The 18,801-nt window shown below is 40.7% G+C and overlaps 1 protein-coding gene across 1 annotated transcript in view; it reads left to right on the forward strand.

Moving 5' to 3' along the window:
* The first annotated feature begins 624 nt into the window (after positions 1–624).
* Positions 625–18,801, forward strand: part of pde4c.S (phosphodiesterase 4C S homeolog) — a 306,375-nt gene continuing 288,198 nt past the window's right edge. Inside the window, exon 1 of the mRNA XM_041579924.1 lies at positions 625–1,276. The gene's annotated coding sequence lies outside the window, so the exon portion shown is untranslated. The remainder of the gene's footprint in view (positions 1,277–18,801) is intronic.

An 18,801-nucleotide genomic window follows, 5' to 3' on the forward strand; every position in this document is an offset into this window, starting at 1 on the left:
TCACCTCCGCATCTTCCTCCCAGTCTCCTTGTGCCTGCACGTATATGCACACATCTTGAAAATGTATATGTGCGCATGCGTATATACATGCAGGCGCAAGGAGACGGGGAGGACAACGTGGAAGGGGGGGAAGACAGAGTGGGGATGCATATGGGGGCGATGAGCGAAGACGGCCTAGGAGCACCCCATTTATAAATCCGGGCCAGGCCAGAGGGGCTGCTGTAAGATGCAATAGAAAATCACTATTTAGTGGGCTGGTGGAGCAGTGCCGGGCCAACGTGGGCAGGCGCCCTAGGCAGCCTGGCCCGGCAAAGCGCCCAATACGCTAGTGCGCATGCGCGAAAAATACGAGTGTGCATGCGCAATTACGTTTTTCCCGCATGCACACTAGTATTTTTCGCGCATGCTCACTAGCGCAAACACGCACGTCGGCCTCCGCAGGGACCGGACTACGGGATAGCAGAGGCAGAGAAGGCGCGTGCCTGGCGCCCCTCCAGCATTGTGACCTAGGCACTGCCTACTCTGCCTACCCCTAGTTCCGGCCCTGTGGTGGAGGCTGTTTGGGTCTGTGTTAGTGATGTGCAGTAATGGGGGCTATGCCAGAGAAGGTGAATAGGTATAGCCAGCCAGAGGACAGGATACAGGGAGCAGTCTAGTTGTGACAATACACTGGTGGATTACTGGATATGATGGGAGCTAAAGAATGTGTCACTGCCAATTCAGACTGTGGGAGAGAGACGCGATAAGAAGACAGACGGCTAATGGGACGATAAGAGCTACAGAAGATACTAGTTGCGCAAAGAGAGCAACACTAGTTTCCAATGAGAGAGCAGTGAGGGGAGGAACACTTTGGGCAGCGTGTAGGGAAAGTGATGGGAGGGGCAAGGGGAGGAGCAACCGGGAGTACACAGGAGAGAAGGCAATTTAAAGTTTCTGTACTTGTTCATTCACAGATAACATCCTTGGAAATAAGAGTTATACACTCCGTTACAATTGCTCCAGTCTGAGGGACATACTATGAAACTAAGGCTGAGCCGCACGGGGTAGGAGAGCGTGTGTGAAGTTTATTAAGCATTTGCCCTTGTACCATGCTCCTGGCACAGAATCAATGTGACGAGTCTCACCATTACATCGAAATCATTACTGCAAGGGGGTAACATTGCTGCTCGCCTGCACCCAGGAAACCCGCAGCCAAACCAACCTCTATTTAAGCTGCATGGATCTGCCCGAGAGGCAATAAATCCTCATCTGAATCTGATCCGCACTTTTCTCTCTGGTAAGTACCGGCTGTTCTGCTTTCAGGGCACAGGGCTGAACCCACTGGTATGTCTAGAGCCGTGCAATCCACGTGCAAGTGAGCTCAACTCCGCAGCCTTGCTCTTTAACTACAAACTCTCAGTTCTGCACTCGAGGGTGCTGCTGGGAATTGTAGTCCAACAATAGTTTCCAACAAAAGTGTGCTTGTATGTCATGCCTGATACATCTCAATTGACAAGAAAACATAAACATTACTTCTAATCATTCCACTTGCGAAATAATTCTCATTCTGTTCCATTCCAGTACCAGTGCAGTAACTGAATTTCTGACTGCCCCATGGTCAGCTTGTAGCCTTGTATGGATTATATAGGTCTGCAGCCAGGGCTATTCATTCCTTTTTCTGAAGAATTTGACTTTAGCTCTGCCTATTTCCAAGGTGAAATGTGAAAATGATATCTTTTTACTATGGACAGTGGCCCTGGCAACCATAAAACGGATTCAATGTGAGAATAGATTTTATTTCTAATAAATATTCTCTTTTGAGGCACTCTCCTATTTATAAATGCTTCTTTACACATTCATGTGAATACCCTGCTTATTTGAGCAGCATCAGTCAGCCAGAGTAAATTCCAGCGCTAATGAAAAAAAACACACAAATAGTTTAAAGGTACTTTAAATCCCATCATAACCCAATGTGGATCAGCCTTTTTCAGATTTGGTGTATCTAAATATTTTTATTTTTTGGGCCCCCCAGGAAGTAATACAGATTTTATGAGCATATAGTAAAACTGCTTACGGTTTTGCTACAGATTCGAATGGTAAACCACCAATTGGAATTTGAATTCAAATGTGAGATTTATCACTCCTCAACCTTAGAAACAGGTCTAATTTAACTATTCCCCACCTAAAACCTGCCGAGTAGTAATGTGTGGGCCGACCTGATACCCGTGGGTCGGACAGGTTTGGGCCGACTTTGAATGCTTCTTCGTGGGCGGGTGCGTTTTGAGCTCTTCTACTGCTCTTCCCACCCACCACGTCAAATGCCAGCTTCCGACTTCCAGGTTTGTCTTTTATAGACGCTGTGCCTGCTCGCCCCACCCCTTTTGTGACATCATCTACGGGGCGGGTCAAGCGGGTCTATAAAAGCAACCAGGAAACTCAGTTGCGGGCAGTCGCGGGCTAAGGGAGGGCAGGTTAGGGCCGGGTTTTCAAAAAATGCACATTACTCTAAAATTCAACCTTTGATAAACAACCGGCTTAGTGTCCCACTGGAGTCCCAATACATCCTACCCCCAGCAGCCACAGGGCTATACCCCATACTGTAAATATTGTATAGTACTTTGTATTTTGTGATAAACACAAAGAATGCTGCAAAGAACATCATTGCTTTAATTACATTAGGCACCTGCACATCATAATTTCTTTTGGACACCATTATAAAGTAAATATCGGTACAATATTTAATGATCCTTTATATCTATAGCGGCAGCATATACTATATAGTTATAGAGTCCTTTTGGAACATTGCAGACATTCACCCCATTGTGGTCCATACTCAGATACACCTAATTCCAACCTTAATTGTCTTAAGAAATGTACCACAACACCGGCACCATTGACTGAGGCTGAAAACACATGTGAGGCCATTATAAAGGCTGATCCAAATTGAGTCTTACTGAATCACAAACAGGGAAATGTCAGTGGGCATGAAGTTACAAATGCAGGAAAAAACTGTTTTGACTCTTTTTTTTTAACATAAGGCCCAAATACTGCCCATTGTTCATCCCTTGCCAATCGTCAGCTTCCTGCACCCCTGGTATGTGGGTACTCCGTGTGCCGTACAATCAGATACACTGTATTCTGGCACTGGGTGAATGGAATGAAGAGGAGACACAATATTTTCATGTGTTTTTGTAATGGTACAGTATAAAATGTTCATAAGGAATTGGATAACTTCATACTGTTTTTATAAAGGGTTATTTGAAGGTAAAATAGTAGACAAACCTTTCATGTATTATCTAGTATACATGTAACTTTTCTTTCTATAGTTTTCTATATCTTTCAAGATATTTGAAATATATATACAAAAAGCTACCCATTATTGTTTCTTCTATTCATGCTTATAGGCACATACAGGGTTACATTTATTGTTGGAACTGTTCAGGCTCCTACATAATGTTGTGCATAGTACTGCATGAAGTGTAGTCATCAGCAGCAAAATTAGGAAACTACTTGATAGAACTGCTGTAGCAGTGACCTAAGTGTATTAAAGCCACACCCCCTCTACCTCAGTAATTATACCACTGTTTGTCCCCAATATCCATAACTCATGCAGTTATTCCCTAAAATACAACAACATTATAGAGCACACACACACTCACAGTGGTATACTAAGGGTAGCAACAAAAAGCACCATAGACCAGTACCTGAAAGGAGATGTGACTTGGTACAGTTTAAATTCACTGGGAAGCTATACCCTGTATTGGTCTAGATCCCCTTCAGTGGAAACCTCAGTGAGCACATACTAGCCTGAGTTACTGAGTCCAACTGAATGTCTCTTCCCTTAAGGCAGAGACTTGCCTCGGAGAGCTACCTCAAGTCTATCAATCCTGCATTGGAGTTCAGTTTGTAGTTCAGTTTGTAGCTTACAACTCATGTGGGCAAATTCACTAAAGGGCGAATTGACTGACGACTGATTCGCCACACTTCACGCCACTTCGGCAGGTGAAAGTGCACTACCAATACGCTAATTCACTAAAATGGGAAGTTGTGTCTCAACAGCTGAAACGCTGGCAAATGTTCGCTAACGTTACTTCGGCAGTGCGAGTATTTCATAGCAAAGTTTCGTAGCGTTCATTTCTGCCTAGCGAAACTTCGTTAGTACTGTTGCACTTAGGTCAATTTGAATAAGGCGGGTACACAAAAGTCATATGGATGTCTTTCTTAGAGATGTTGGTGCAAATGCTCGAAGTGGCCACTTTTTATTACAAATGTCCAAGGAACCATAATAAAGACATAAAATATCCTCTAATGCCTTAGACAGGAGCCCACCCTAAAAAAATGAGGGATGTCCCTCAAATGTCTGGAAAACAAAATGTTAACACAAAAATCTTTAATAGTTTGGACTTTTGAAGGCAATCCCCACTTTAAAAAAGTAAAAGTCGCCAGCGTTTTTTACAACTTTTATAAATTCAGGGATACAGGATATAATGTCACTGACATAAGATTGAGGAAGATGTAGCTTTGTTCTATCAGTTCGCCTGGTCTAAGGTGGCAAAGGAAACTCGGGCAAAAGAGGTAACGTTCAGTAAAATACGCACTTAAGTGAATTTGCAGAGTAACGATCGTTTGCCAGAGCGAAAAATCGACTGGCGATAGGGTGCGAACGTACACTAGCAATGGTCTATTTCACTAGCAAATTGTCCTCTACACCTGTTAGTAAATTGGTAATCAGGGGTGCTTCGCCAATGAGGCGAGTTGAGGCTGTCGCCTCAGGCGGCAGCGCCCCACTAGGTACCAGGGGCAGCAAAAATGCTGCTCCTGGTACTTTAAGAGTGAATTTCCGGGGGGAGGGGGGCAGCAGCAACTGCTGCTGCCTCAGGCGGCGGAGGGGCCAGGATCGCCCCTGTTGGTAATGTCCCTGCGGATGAGATGGCCATTTGCCCTTTAGTAAATCTGCCCCATAGACAGTGCTAAACAGAATTCTACTTTTCAAATTCTATGCTTATTCATAGTCCCTGTTCCCAGACTTATCTAAGGCTGGAATTTTTACTGAGGAGTACCTCTGCCTCAGTCATATCCATTCACTGCTAGGATGGAGTTTACATTGAGAGAGGGCCATGTTCTCCATTCCCTTATAAAGACTTAGGGCGGGATACATTCATATAGATCCAGGGGCACTGTGATAATGAGGCAGATTGAGCCTCACCTCAGGCAGGAGCAATGAGCAACTCCTGGTAACTTTAAAAGACAAATTTCCAATTTTAAACCAACAAAGTGTCTCTTCTAGTGCAAGACTTCCTGAGCCTGTAGGAGAATTTAGCCCTATGGGTCCTTACACTGCTAATGCAAGAGATTGGATTTTGAGATTCCTGGGTCCAGGTGCCGTTGCCTCCCCTGCCACCCTGTAGTTATGCCCCTAACACCCACATGCATATTACAAATACAACCTAATTTATTCTTTTATTAAAATACAGCTGAAGGGCAAGGAAATGGTTAATCAGTAGGGGCTGCCAATTTGCTTGGCACCTCTAATGATTATATTTGCTAAATGTATCCTCTTCTTTTAAACACATACCTGGGGTACTATTCTATTGAGCCACACATGCCCATCTTTTAGACCCTTTTGTTTAGCAAACTCAGGTAAGGATGCCTGGTTACAACTCCTCTTCCCAGATGGCAAGATCTCTGATAGTGCCATGTTTCATTTGTATTATGGCAGAGGATGTAAATCTGATTGCTGTTACGCAGCCCAAAACAAAATATTAGCACTATGAGCCTTTGCTTACATTAGAGTAAATGGATTTGATTAGTCAAAACAAATTACCCATTGGTTATCATAGGTAATTTCACAAACAAGCAGATACAAAACCTGTAGAATACAAGGCTCTTGGTTCCCAGCTCCATTATTTTGACCTTGTGATGTTCCAAGTTTAGCCTTATCTGGCATTACTAGATGCAGTGTGTAGCTTGCTAGTCTTGACTGAGAACATTCATTAACGTGGGGGTAGGCAGAAGGGTGTGGGGACATAGCAGGAATACTCTCTGTAATAGACTGCACCTCTGTCATCACTCATCTGTTTGATGTCCAGTGATGATCCCTGGTCAGAATAAGACATGGGCAGCTATTACTCTGCATTAGTTGTTGTCCTGTGGCCTGGGTCTTTTCAGAATGTAGCAAGGAGTATGTCACTGAAGGCATTCCACCTGCAGCGTCCTGCAGCTAAGGTTCATCTGACAGTTGTCTCATCTCATAGCCCGAGGGGCACTTTTGGACGCTACAAAAAGCAATGAGAATGTCTCTGTAAACCAGAAACCACACTGGATAGGTGTGAGAGTGCATGCCATTTTTTTTGCTTTGAGTTGTTTCAAGTTAGGCCATTCTAAGTCTGTGACTTAGTAAAATAATGGGATTAGTAATCACATATTTTTATATTTGTTTTCCACTTTGTCTGCCTTCTAATTAAATGGAATAGCCCATTGCTGCTATGGATACATATTAATATGCATGTTTTGTTGCACTGTCAACCTCAGGGCCGAATTTACATAGCTGGCGCCAGTAGGCCCACTGCCGTTCGTCGCCCCTGTCGCCTTCCCTTGCAAATTTTCATCATCTGGATGGAGCAATGGGGAATAATGCACGGGAAATTAAAAAATGTATTGTATCTCCAGTGCATCCCCAGTGTTTCTGAACCAATGTGGGTGTGGTTGGGCAGCATGCTGCCCCCCTAAAATCCTGCCGCCCTAGGCCCGGGCCTAGATGGCCTGTCCACAAATCCGGGCCTGGTCAACCTGCCGACCTAATACTGACTTTCAGTGCATGCTTTTTCTTCTTGTGATTAGGGTGGGGGCATAGGTAGAATGGGTGTGCCAGGGCTATCCTTGCACATTTGGATATGGAGTTCAAATATGGAGTTGTATTTTAGCTGTACAGAGAGAATTGCATTAGACATTCATGGAGACAAGTTAGTGTGTTTTGAGGCAAGTTTATTTGAGCTTGGAGTGGGGGTGGCATTATATTGTATCATCTGCATAGGTTTCCCAAATACTTATACACACTTTTTTATTTTATGCAACATTATTGGTATCCTGAGATAGTGAGATATTGGTTTCATGAAATAATCATTCTAAATGATACATTATCTTTGTTTTTATTTTATTTCTGTTTTCTATTTTTCAAGTTCTTACCAACAGGCTTTGGAGAGTTTCTTCTTACATTGCAACAATACATAAATGACCCACAGAGTGTAGATAAATGCAGCTTATTTTCCATGTTGACAGAGTATTTTCTCCAATCGTTTTTAGCCAGTATAATGTAAAAACAATTCAGCCCACAGATCTGATGATGTGTGCCTTGGCCCAAGATGTGTAATGATGTAATAACATTAGCATCCTGTGCAAGACAAATACACTTTAATTCTGACAAGCTGGTATAAAAATGAATTTAGATATAAATGTTTTCAGATGTTAGATTAAATGTTTATCTACATATTCCAAATATTTAGGTGGAGTACCACATAGCTGTATCAGTTTTCATCTGAAGCTCACCCTGCTTTCATCACAAACATCTAAGAAATTAATCCAGTTTGGGGGCCGGTCGGAAGTCATAAATTCCCTTTAGAAAGCAGAGTCTACCAATGCTATTTAAGAGTAATGATTACTTGCAAAGTGTCCAAAGAATTATAGTTTTACTGTGCAACTTTTTATTTATTTATAAAATAATAACTTCATTTTAAGCTGCATCTGTCTAGTTTGGTTTCCCATAAAATATCATAAATAAATGCAAGTGTAATGAATAAATGAAAATAAAAATCTTGTGTGCTTAAAAACTATTTAGAAAGGCATTTACACCCATACACATGCTTTCACCTAGAGCCACCTCGGCCTGCTTTTATGAGTTGCATGCAAGATGCCCTGGATTTAGCATGTGCTTTGAAAAGTTAGGGTAGAGCAGAGAGTTGCAATTTAACAACATCCTTGTTAATGGACAGAGCCTTAGTGTATTGCGCATAAACCCGCAACTGACTTGCACCTTAGTGAATTGCATGCTAGTGTTGTTATTGATGGCATTGTACACAGGGGCATAACTACAGAGGAAGCAGATCCTGCGGCAGCAGGGGGGCCCAGGAGGTATAGGGACCCCATAAGCCTTAATTCATATTCGATTTCAATAAATATTGGTAAGACAGGCCAACCTTTAGACATTTTGGGGGCCTGAAATATAATTTGCTGTGGGGCCCAATATTATCTTGTTACTCCACTGATGGTACACCATTCCATCCAGGGCACTGCCTGCAAGAAGTCTGTATGTTCTCCCCGTTAGTAATGTGTGGGTTTTACCAACCCTAACCCGCCCTCCGTGAGCCTTTGCTCGCTCGCACCTTCCGGGTTCCGCCCGCCCTGACAATGGCATTATTAAAAGGGGACGGGGCGATATGGCACGCATCTATAAAAAAAGGAAACTGGATGTCAGAAGCCGGCTGGCTGGCGGGGAGGTGCGAGGTTGGCCTGAACCCGCCCCCCGACCCACCTCCCACATTCCCACATTCAAAAAGGTTAAGCGGCTCCTGACCCTAGTGTGTGAGAATGATTTACTGACTGATATGAATGATGTATAATCCCTCTAAAGCACTGCTAAATATGATGGTGCTTTGTAAATAGAGAATAACATATGCAAGCAGATCCCATTTACTGTAGTTGTACAAATTATACCCTGTTCGTGAAAGGGAATTGAAAGCTTGATAAAACAATAACATATATTTCATTCACTGGGAATATTATCTTGGTAAAAATATATACAGTCTTTCTTAATATATAGCACATTTGGTAATTTCTGCTAATTATTAGAATATAGTATGCATGAATTATTTCTTCATTCATCTGCAAAGCAGCAACATTTTGTTTAGTATGTTTTATCTGCATGCTTCAGTAAAGTCTGTCATGGCTTTAGATACAGTAAATATATTCAGTTTGTTTCTTATTAGCCATCATAGTGTTGATGATCTTTGGTCTTTCAGTGGGCAATACACAATACACTACACTACACAGGTATGGGATCTGTTATCCGAACCTGGTCCAAATTACGGGGCGGTCTTCCACAATCTTCATTTTGATAAATTATTTACATTTTTAAAAAAGATTTCCTTTTTCTTTGTGATACTAACTCAGTACAGGTATAAGACCCGTTATCCAGAAACTCATTATAAGAAAGCGCCAAATTATGGAAAGGCCATCTTCCATAGACTCCATTTTATCAAAATAATCCAAATGTTTTAAAATGATTTCCTTTTTCTCTGTAGTAATAAAACAGTACCTTGTTCCCGATCCAAACTAAGATATAATTAATCCTTATTGGAAGCAAAACCAGCCTATTGGGTTTATTTTTTGTTGACATGATTTTCCAGCAGACTTAAGGTATGAAGATACCAATTACGAAAAGATCCATTATCCGGAAAGCCCCAGGTCCCGACCATTCTGAATAACAGGTCCCATACCTGTACTTTGTGCTTTATCCCAACTAAGATATAATTAATCTTTATTGGAGGGAAAAACAGTCCTACCTATTACTTTTTTTTTAAAAAAATATTACTTATATTATTTTTTTTTAATATTTATCAAAATCTGAAATTTTCTCACAATTTTTGAAAACCTCTCTGATCAAATCCACACAGACTTTTCCCCCATGATTATCAATACATTTTTCATGAAAATTTCTTGTGCGGGAAAAGGCCGAATTATGCGATTTGGAAAAATCCGAATCATGAGATTATGTTTTTTGGATTTGACGTGTGAATACTCTGGCTTTTTCAGATTCTCGCCTGAAAACCACAAAATCTTTGGATTACTGAACGAAACCCAACGCAGATCACCATATCTTCAAAATGTCAAGGGGACATTCCGCTACTGATTTTTACATGAACTCGGCAGGTCTGAGTTAGAGTACTTTTTTATTTAGGATACCATCTGCATTTAATAAATCAAAAAAAAAAATTGGGTGTTTCCCTTTAAGTCCAACCAGAAAAAATCATACCTTAAAAAATGAACCCCCTTAAAGTATGGTGATATATATTATGGAAAGTTCCCTTATCCAGAACCCCCCCCCCCCCCCAGATCCTGAGCATATTAGTTGGAAGGAAGGAGCAACACCAGTACTGAACCAATTCTCATGTTTTTCTACGTTCAGTTCTGTTCCATTAGCTTCAGGTCACCATGGGTTTATCAAACATTTCAGTTATGTCCTGAGCAATCTTTTCTATGTGACAGCTCCCTCGGTTAGTTATATCAATGTATTTTATATTATAACTTAGTAGCCAGTGCATAGGTTCAGTGGTGTAATTGCCAACAGGACCCAGGGGAATTACAGAACTATCTGAGCTGTACTGAACAACTGGCTTTATCCCTTCAATGCATGGAAAGGATACCAAACCAAGCTATGCATTGTCCAACTAAATATACCTCCTGTTTACAAAATAGTCTAATTTTAGTCCAATGTTTAGATAAATGATAATAATAAAAAAGTGAAATTAATTTCCCAAGACATGTTATCCTACAACACGGTATAAAAGTAGTTATGAGCATTGTATAGGTGGTATGTGTGACAGCCCGTAAGATTCTATTGCTAGTACAAACCAAACACCTTTCCTATTGTCCTAAGGTTTGTTTCTGTTACCATGCTATTGGTGACGCATGTGCACTCTTTTGCGCTTACAATCAATCATTAAGAGTACAGCTAAGTTGACTATATATTTATTTAAAACGTCATGTATAAGAGGATTCCAGCTGACCAGAATTTTATCTTAGATATGTAACACCCTCTTGGCAACCCCCCTGGTGCCAAGGTTGTACATTCTTACCAAACACCAGTGCAGATCCTGAGTCCCCTTTGCAAGGTGAAAGGGTACTGGGAAATTCTTCTCTGGCAGTGCCTCCACCTAATGGGATCCGGGAATTCACCTGCGGGTGGCCCTATTAGGGAAAAACACTCAACATAAACTTTATTGTGTAACAAATATAACTTTATACAAATTTAAAGGGAAAATTAATCTGCATTTACATCATACATAAATGACTCACTGCTCTGGGAACCTGTGGCAGTCCATTCCTGGCCCACCGTACCAGGCAAAGACCTGCAACTCCTTTGGCAGACTAAGGGCAGATTTATCAAGGGTCGAATTTTGACCCTCAAAGTAAAATCCTTCAAATTCAAATATCGAATTAGAAGGATTTAGCGCAAATGCTTTGATTGAATAAAAATTGGTTCGAACGATTTTAAGCGATCGATCGAAGGATTTTTAAAAAAGATTAGAAAAGTGCTGGGGAAGGTCCCCATAGGCTAACATTGCAGCTCGTTAGGTTTAAAATGGCGAAGTATAAAGAGGAAGTATTTTTTAAAGAGACAGTACTTCGACTATCAAATGGTTGAATAGTCGAACGATTTTTACTTCAAATCGTTCGAATCATTAGATTCAATTGAATTCGATCGAATTTGACCCATTCGATGGTCGAAGTACCCAAAAAAATACTTCGAAATTCTAATTTTTTTTCATTCAAATTCTTCACTCAAGCTTAGTAAATCTGCCCCTAAGAGTCTCACTCACTTTTCCCCAAAGAGCACATTTGCACCATGTGGTTCAGACTGTAGGGGAATTAACCCTACGGTCCATACAAGTATCTGAAAGTGAAAGTGAAAGTATGACATTATCAAATGGCTAAATTAAAACAGCATGAGAAGTTATTGCTGTGCTGCCTGGCTCTTCACCTTGATATTCTAACCTGCAAGTACCTTGTACCTTGAAATTGGCAACCTGCAGCATGATCAAGACTGAATCTGCAATGTAATTTGGTCTTCCCAAGAAAATGGTTTAGAAATTTCACTTACGGTTCCATACCTCCCAACTGTCATGTTTTTGACAGCTCAACCTGCAGTCCCTCATTTATACTTGAAAGTCCTCTTTTTCTCTGCACTGCACAGCCAGAAAAAACAAAGTTTCTAACTTAATTGGCTTTTGGCAGAGAGCCCAGAACAGCCACAGCAGCAAATAAGATTATTTTGTTACAATTAAGCAAATAATTAAGAGTCTGTGTGGAGGGGTCGAAGATACAGCGCCTTGTTTCTTTTTCTCCTTTTTGTATAAAAAAGCAGCACCTGCGGTGTGTGGATCCACTAATCCACGTTTAGGGTAAAATAGATAAAAGAAGTGCTAGCTGTGCTGGACAACAGTGTTAAAGTCTCCCAACCTAGCAGTTGTCAAGCCCGTAGGTGTTTAAATTAGAATTTAAACACCTACGGGCTTGACAACTGCTAGACCTTTGTGAGTAGTTTTATTTATTAAATACAATAGGTCCTGGCACAAACATACTATATCATTGGGATTGCTTTTTTCATTATAGGTTGGGAGACCTTAACACTGTTGTCCAGCGCACCTAGCACTTCTTTTATCTATTTTAAGCAAATAATTAGTTGTAACAATATAAGATAACAGGTCCCTTGGGAAAAGTTAGACTCACAGCTTAAAGGGCAATTCACCTTCATTAGCAAAACTGTAATAACTGGAAAAAAAACAGAAATATGTTCAAACTTTCATAACCTGACAAATTTTGTAAAATGAACATGGTAATTAGGGGGTGTGGCCACAAAAATGGGCTTAGGGGAAGAAAATTCATCGCACTACGTGTGGCAACTTTTTTGTCCCTCTTTTTATTTCCAAAATGTTGGGAGGTATGCGGTTCCTAAACTACAACTTCCAAACATTGGGGACCTCACTCTTCACATGCATACAAACACAGCTAAGAGAGACCTTGCTGTTCTGCTTACAGACATCTAGGCTACTGCCTAGGCAAGCCCCTCACCATTTATGGCATGAAAAATATAGATTTTTCATCAGAATCAGTATTTTTTTAAAGAATATGTGTATACTGTGTTTACTACTTATATATTACCTATATCCTGCTTTTCAAGCAGTGATTAGTAAACATATGCAACAATTTAGCAAGTATACACGGCATCATGGATATTTCAACCACTATATATACCCATATATGTGCTGCTGGGTGCTGCAGAAAATGTAATATTCCGTGCATTCAAAGGTGCAGATTTGGGGTAGCAGATTTATCAAGGGTCAAATTTCGAATTCATGTCAGTTTTTTTAAACTAATAAATTAGATTGGACCCTAAAACTCGAATCAAATTAGAATAAAATTCGAACATATTGATTCATGTTTTTTTCAGAGAAAAACTCGAATGTCAGGAAGGCTACAAACATCTTCAAATTGGTCACTGGACCTCTCCCGTTGACTTATACATTAATTCAGCAGATTTTAGGTGGCGAATAGTCGAATCTGAATTCTTATGGGTAAGGGCACACGGGCAGATTCGGGGAGATTAGTCACCCCGGCGACAAATCACCTCTTCTTTGGGGCAACAATCACCCGCCAACAGCCTTCCCCTACCTTCCCGCCGGCTATAATGAAAAATCGCCAGCAGGATGGCACTCGCAGGTGCTTCGTTTTCCGAAGTCTCCCGAAGTTTCCTCAGGCAACTTTGGGCAACTTCGGAAAACGAAGCGTCTCAAGTGCCGTCCTGCTGGTGATTTTTCATTATGGCCGGTGAGAAGGTAGGGGAAGGCAGTTTGGGAAAATTGTCGCCCTGAAGAAGAGGCGGTTTTTTGCCGGGGCGACTAATCTCTCCAAATCTGCCCTTTTGCCCTTACCCTAAAGGTACCACTACCGTGGTAATCCTATACAGAAACTACAAAGCATTCACAATCTCTGAGATTCAGATGTCACCTCTTTGAAGAGTTTCAATATGCCATTGTGATTGGATTAGTGGAAGATTTTAAATGCTGAGGCCATACCAGTCAGTTGAACTCAAGAAGCTGCTTGGATGAGTAGTGAAACATCTTCAATGATTACTCAGCAAGTCCAGTTGTTTTAGAATTACTTATATTATATATACCATGACCTGGATGAATGAAAATCTTCATAGTCATAAAGTTTTGTTTCTGAAGCAAACACACCAGTGCAGGGCAATACTACATTATATTTTCATTCCATTAAAACACGTTAATTTTGTTGGTGTTACTGTTCCTTTAAGGTGAACCATCTCTAATTTAATCAGTGTAGAAATCTTGGATATGCTGTAAAAGAGCTGGAAGTTGGAACTTGTATACTGAATGGGTGAGCTAATGAGCATATGTAGTACAGCTGTCTGACTCTCTTGTTCTATACCTGATTTTAGGCTATTTCATGGTGGGAAAAACTGCTCCCTAGTTTTGGAGAAGTTGGCAAAAGGGTATTTTTCCCCATGAAGTGGCTGTTCTTTATTTAATAAATACTTTTATTGTATTGGTAGTAGTTAATATATTTTTAGAGTGATCTGAAACTTGCATGTTGCTTAACAGCTAATGGCTTCCTTCAAATGATTAACTTGTTCATGTGTCATACTCTATGCCTGTCAATGGTTCAGTTAATATTTGGCATTCAGTTCTCTGTGGTTTTTTTTTACGCTTGTTGTGAAACTGATGTTGTTTGTCTTATTGACATTTAAATTAAAAAAAACATTTACACTGCAGACCTTTTTATAAAAGGGTGTTTTTTATCACACTCCTTGTTTTAACAGACAGGTTATTGCTTAAAAAATAAAGGGTGCCTTTTAATAAAGAATATCCAAAAAAATATATATATAAAGGCTGAGCATATATTGATCAGCCGTACACATTACTCTTTAATAGGGCCAGTACATTTTATGTAGCTAAGTGTTTAAGAATACAGATGGCACTAGGAATATTGCTAAGCAGGCCCGGACTGGCAATCTGTGGGTTCTGGCAAATGCCAGAGGGGCTGCTGTATGGTTCAATAGAAAGTTACCATATAGTGGGCTGGTAGAGGGCTGTTTGGGCCTCTGTGTTCTTGGAATGGCAGGGCCTATTTTGACTCCCAGTCCAGGCCTGTTGCTAAGTGTTCACTTAATGCTACACAGGCCAATAAAATTTTAATAAATATTGTTTTTAGTCTATACTTTAAAAAAAGCATATATTTCTTTCCCCACTATCTTTGTCCACTCCCACCACTCTTCCAATACTTTTTATTCAATTCAGTTTCTTATTTTCCTTCAGCTGTTTCTGCTAAGTCTGCACTGAGCAAACTTAACCCATTTCCAAAGACACTGTGGCTGTTGAACCTTATTATTATCATGTTAAAATTGTACTAAAATAATTCACAGAATACTGCACCTGCAAAATATGAATTAAAATTCTTAATGGAGATGCGTATTAAAGTTGTGTTGCATTATAAGCACCTGTCTTTAGTAACTTTTATCTTTCAGGGACAATAAAAATGTATTTCAGGTTCAAGATGATCTACCGTATATACTCGAGTATAAGCCGAGTTTTTCAGCACCCAAAATGAGCTGAAAAAGTCTACCTCGGCTTATACTCGAGTCAGTATAAGTATATACCTAGCTCATCAATATGAATGGCTGCGTGCCCCTGATTGCCGAGTTCTCCATGGCACGTTGCGAGTGATGTCACAGGCTGCGCATTACGTGTGACATTCAGTAGCCCTCTCATTTCCATATAACTTTTTAACTCCCTGGTCATCTCTGTACTAAGTGATTTTTTGGTGTTACTGTTCCTTTAAATCTGAGTTCATCTGGCCTTTTCATTATGTTGCTGATGTGCAAAACGAATTCACAAAGCATCAAAATACATTTGTCAGATGGACTGGTAGACCAGCACGTCTTCCATCCTCTTGCTCTGGTCTCTAGTTCAATTTCTGACCCGACACCTAGGGGCAAATTTACTAAAGGGTGAAGTGACTAACGCTGGTGAAAATTCGCCAGCGTGACGTCATTTCGGACCTTCGTCGATTTGCTAACAGGCGCTGGCGTAAATTTATTAGCGAAGGAGATAGACTCTAGCGCTACTTCGCACTTTAACGCCAGGTGAATTTTCGCTCTGGCAAATGGACGTAACTACGCAAATTCACTAAAATGCGGATTTTACTGAACGTTACCTCTTGCGCCAGACTTTCGTTCGCCACTTCAGACCAGGCAAAGTGCAATAGAGTAGATAGGAGTTTTACAGGGTGATAGGCTGAAAAATATCGTAAATTTTTTTTGGGTTCCCTCCTTCCCCCCTACATTTCCTAACATATGGCCTAAACTATACAGTGGGCACATGTGCAGGGCAATATAAGACCTCTATTTTATTTTTTTAAAGGGGAAGGAAACCTAGTTGGCGCAAAAACCCTCCCCCCCTCCCGTGTGTTGCCCACCCTCCCTCCCTCCTCCCCCCTGGCCTACCCGTCCCGCTGGGCAAATGCCCCTAACTTGTTACTTACCCTTCTGCGCAGGTCCAGTCCAGGGAGTTGACAGACGACATCTTCTTCCACGCAATCTTCTTCCTGCTTTGACCGGCGCATGCGCAGTAGAAGCATTTCGCCGGTACGATCTACTGAGCATGCGAAAGTACTTTGTGACTTTTGGCGCATGCGCAGTAGATGCATAACGGCAAAATGCTCCTACTGCGCATGCGCCAAAACGCCGTTCAAAGCAGGAAGAAGATCGCGTGGAAGATGATGTCGTCTGTGAACAATTTGGAGCACACAACATCTATATGTAATATGAATAAGCAATGGAGTGCAGTACGGAAAGTATATTTACTGGAATTAAACAATTTACTTCAGTGGAGCTATGGGATAAGTACAATGTAAGACTAGGTAGTGTTGGTATGTTTTTTGAATTGTGAGATTTGGCCGCTGTATTATTTTCTACAGGGGTTATATGGTCTTTATAGGGTTTTGCTAGCACACTATTGGAATTTTAATGTGGGGTGTTGTTAAATGTATTGTAGGGTAAACAAAAGGTGTATTGTAATTCAGGAACACCTGGAAGGTGTGCAGAGGAGTTGGCAGGGTACTGAAGATACATTTGGGGACTTGTCACTCCCAAGTGCCAGGGTGTAGCTATAAGCATATATTGTATTTTGTGCCACTGCTTATGGATTTCTAAATATGCCAATATCTGTTGTGTCTTTATAATCAAGAAAAACTCATAGAAAGTAGGCGAATGAATGCAGTAGCAATGCTCCCGCATTGCATTTTTTTAAATGAGACATATCATTAAGTAAATATATTATCCATTAGTATATATCCAAATCCAACAGATGAGTAGGGTTCCTTCTGCACAACTGATTCCAGCAGGATTTTGGATAGCTGTTAGTATACAGTACACACCTAAACAGTATATGAAACATTTAATTAACGTCTAGTAAATTGTAGTTAGTTTTCAGGACTTAAAGTTATACTGACACTAAAAAACTACTTTTTAAAATATGAATGTACATAAAAAGTTATCTATAGGATTGTTTTTTTGCTGAGATGTTTGTTTTTGTAAGTAATTGTTACTTGACTGTTTTGCCAACCTGACTGTCCCATCTCAACCAGTCAGTTAAGGTGGCCATACACGAGCCAATAAAAGCTGCCGACAGACCGCGTCGGCAGCTTATTGGCCCGTGTATGGGCCCCCCGACAGGCTTCCCCGATCGAGATCTGGCCAAAAGTCGGCCAGATCTCGATCAGATGGGACGAAAAATCCTGTGGTAGGGAAATTAAAGCACACCTCCCCAACTGTCCCGTTTTCTGCAAGACAGTCCCGATTTTGAAAGCACGGCCCGCAGTTCAGGTTTCTTAAGGAAATGTCCCGAGCTTCTCTTTGATCTCATGCACTGATGTCAGAAAAAGATACAAAGTTTCTAAAACGTTATTAAAATAAGAGGTTTTGTTAGCAAAGAGCCCAGAACACTGAGCAGCTGCATTTTGATACATTTGAACAATTTAAGATAAGCAAAGAAACAATTGTAACCATTTAAGATAAGCCTCTTGGGGCAATTTCAGCTTCATTTGAAAAAAAACAGACTCAGAAATGTTCTCAAATTTTTATAACCTGCTGAGCTTTGTAAAATGGACATGGTTATTAGGGGGTGTGGTCATAAAATGGGTGTGGTCAAAACATTTTGGCGCATTACTGTTTTTGTCAAATTAAGGGATTTAATGTCCCCTTAAAGTTCCACTGAAGTAGGGAACGATAAATTATTTCACATGTTCTATAAAGTGCTGTTTATAGAGGTCCAATCACTGAATGATGTAATTTAATTTTTAATCCTATTATTTAGTTTATACATATTTATAGATATAATGTATTCACACAATTCTGTAAGGACTGATCACAGGTGTGTGGTTGGCAGGTAGGTGCTGTATAACGAGGGTAATGCAGGAATGAAGCATGATAATAGGTAGGTGACATGTTATGTATAATGAGGATTTATTTTTGAAAATAAAGAACAAGTTAGCAGGTTAAATGCAATTTAAAAATAAACAAAAAGTAATTTAAACAGGCCAGGGGTCAGAGGCAGGCAGCTAGCAATCAGAGTCCGTTAAACAGGCCGAGGTCTTGACTCAGGAACAAGGCAAGGACTCAGATCAGGAACCAAGAAACAAAACAGAAATCAGGCAGGGAACAAACAGGAACAACAGAGCAATGGGCTTGATCAGGCTTGTGGACTACAATGATCAAGCAACTGGGCAGGGGAGGCACGTAAGCTAAGGGCCTTTTACACCCCTTTTACTCTTGCACTTGCACCCAGGGGCTTTGCAAAAGGGCCATATCATCTACATTATAAAATGTCCAATGCTGCATGTTTCATATCTGCTTAACAGACAATATAATGAAAAATGGTATCATTTAAATTCTCTGGTAGTCACTTAAAAATAGCACTTGTAAATAAAAAATTGCACAGCTTTCATCACCTAGGAGTGCATCATACACTC

Source organism: Xenopus laevis, chromosome 1S (genome assembly GCF_017654675.1).
Source record: "Xenopus laevis strain J_2021 chromosome 1S, Xenopus_laevis_v10.1, whole genome shotgun sequence".
Classification (NCBI taxonomy): Eukaryota; Metazoa; Chordata; class Amphibia; order Anura; family Pipidae; genus Xenopus; species Xenopus laevis.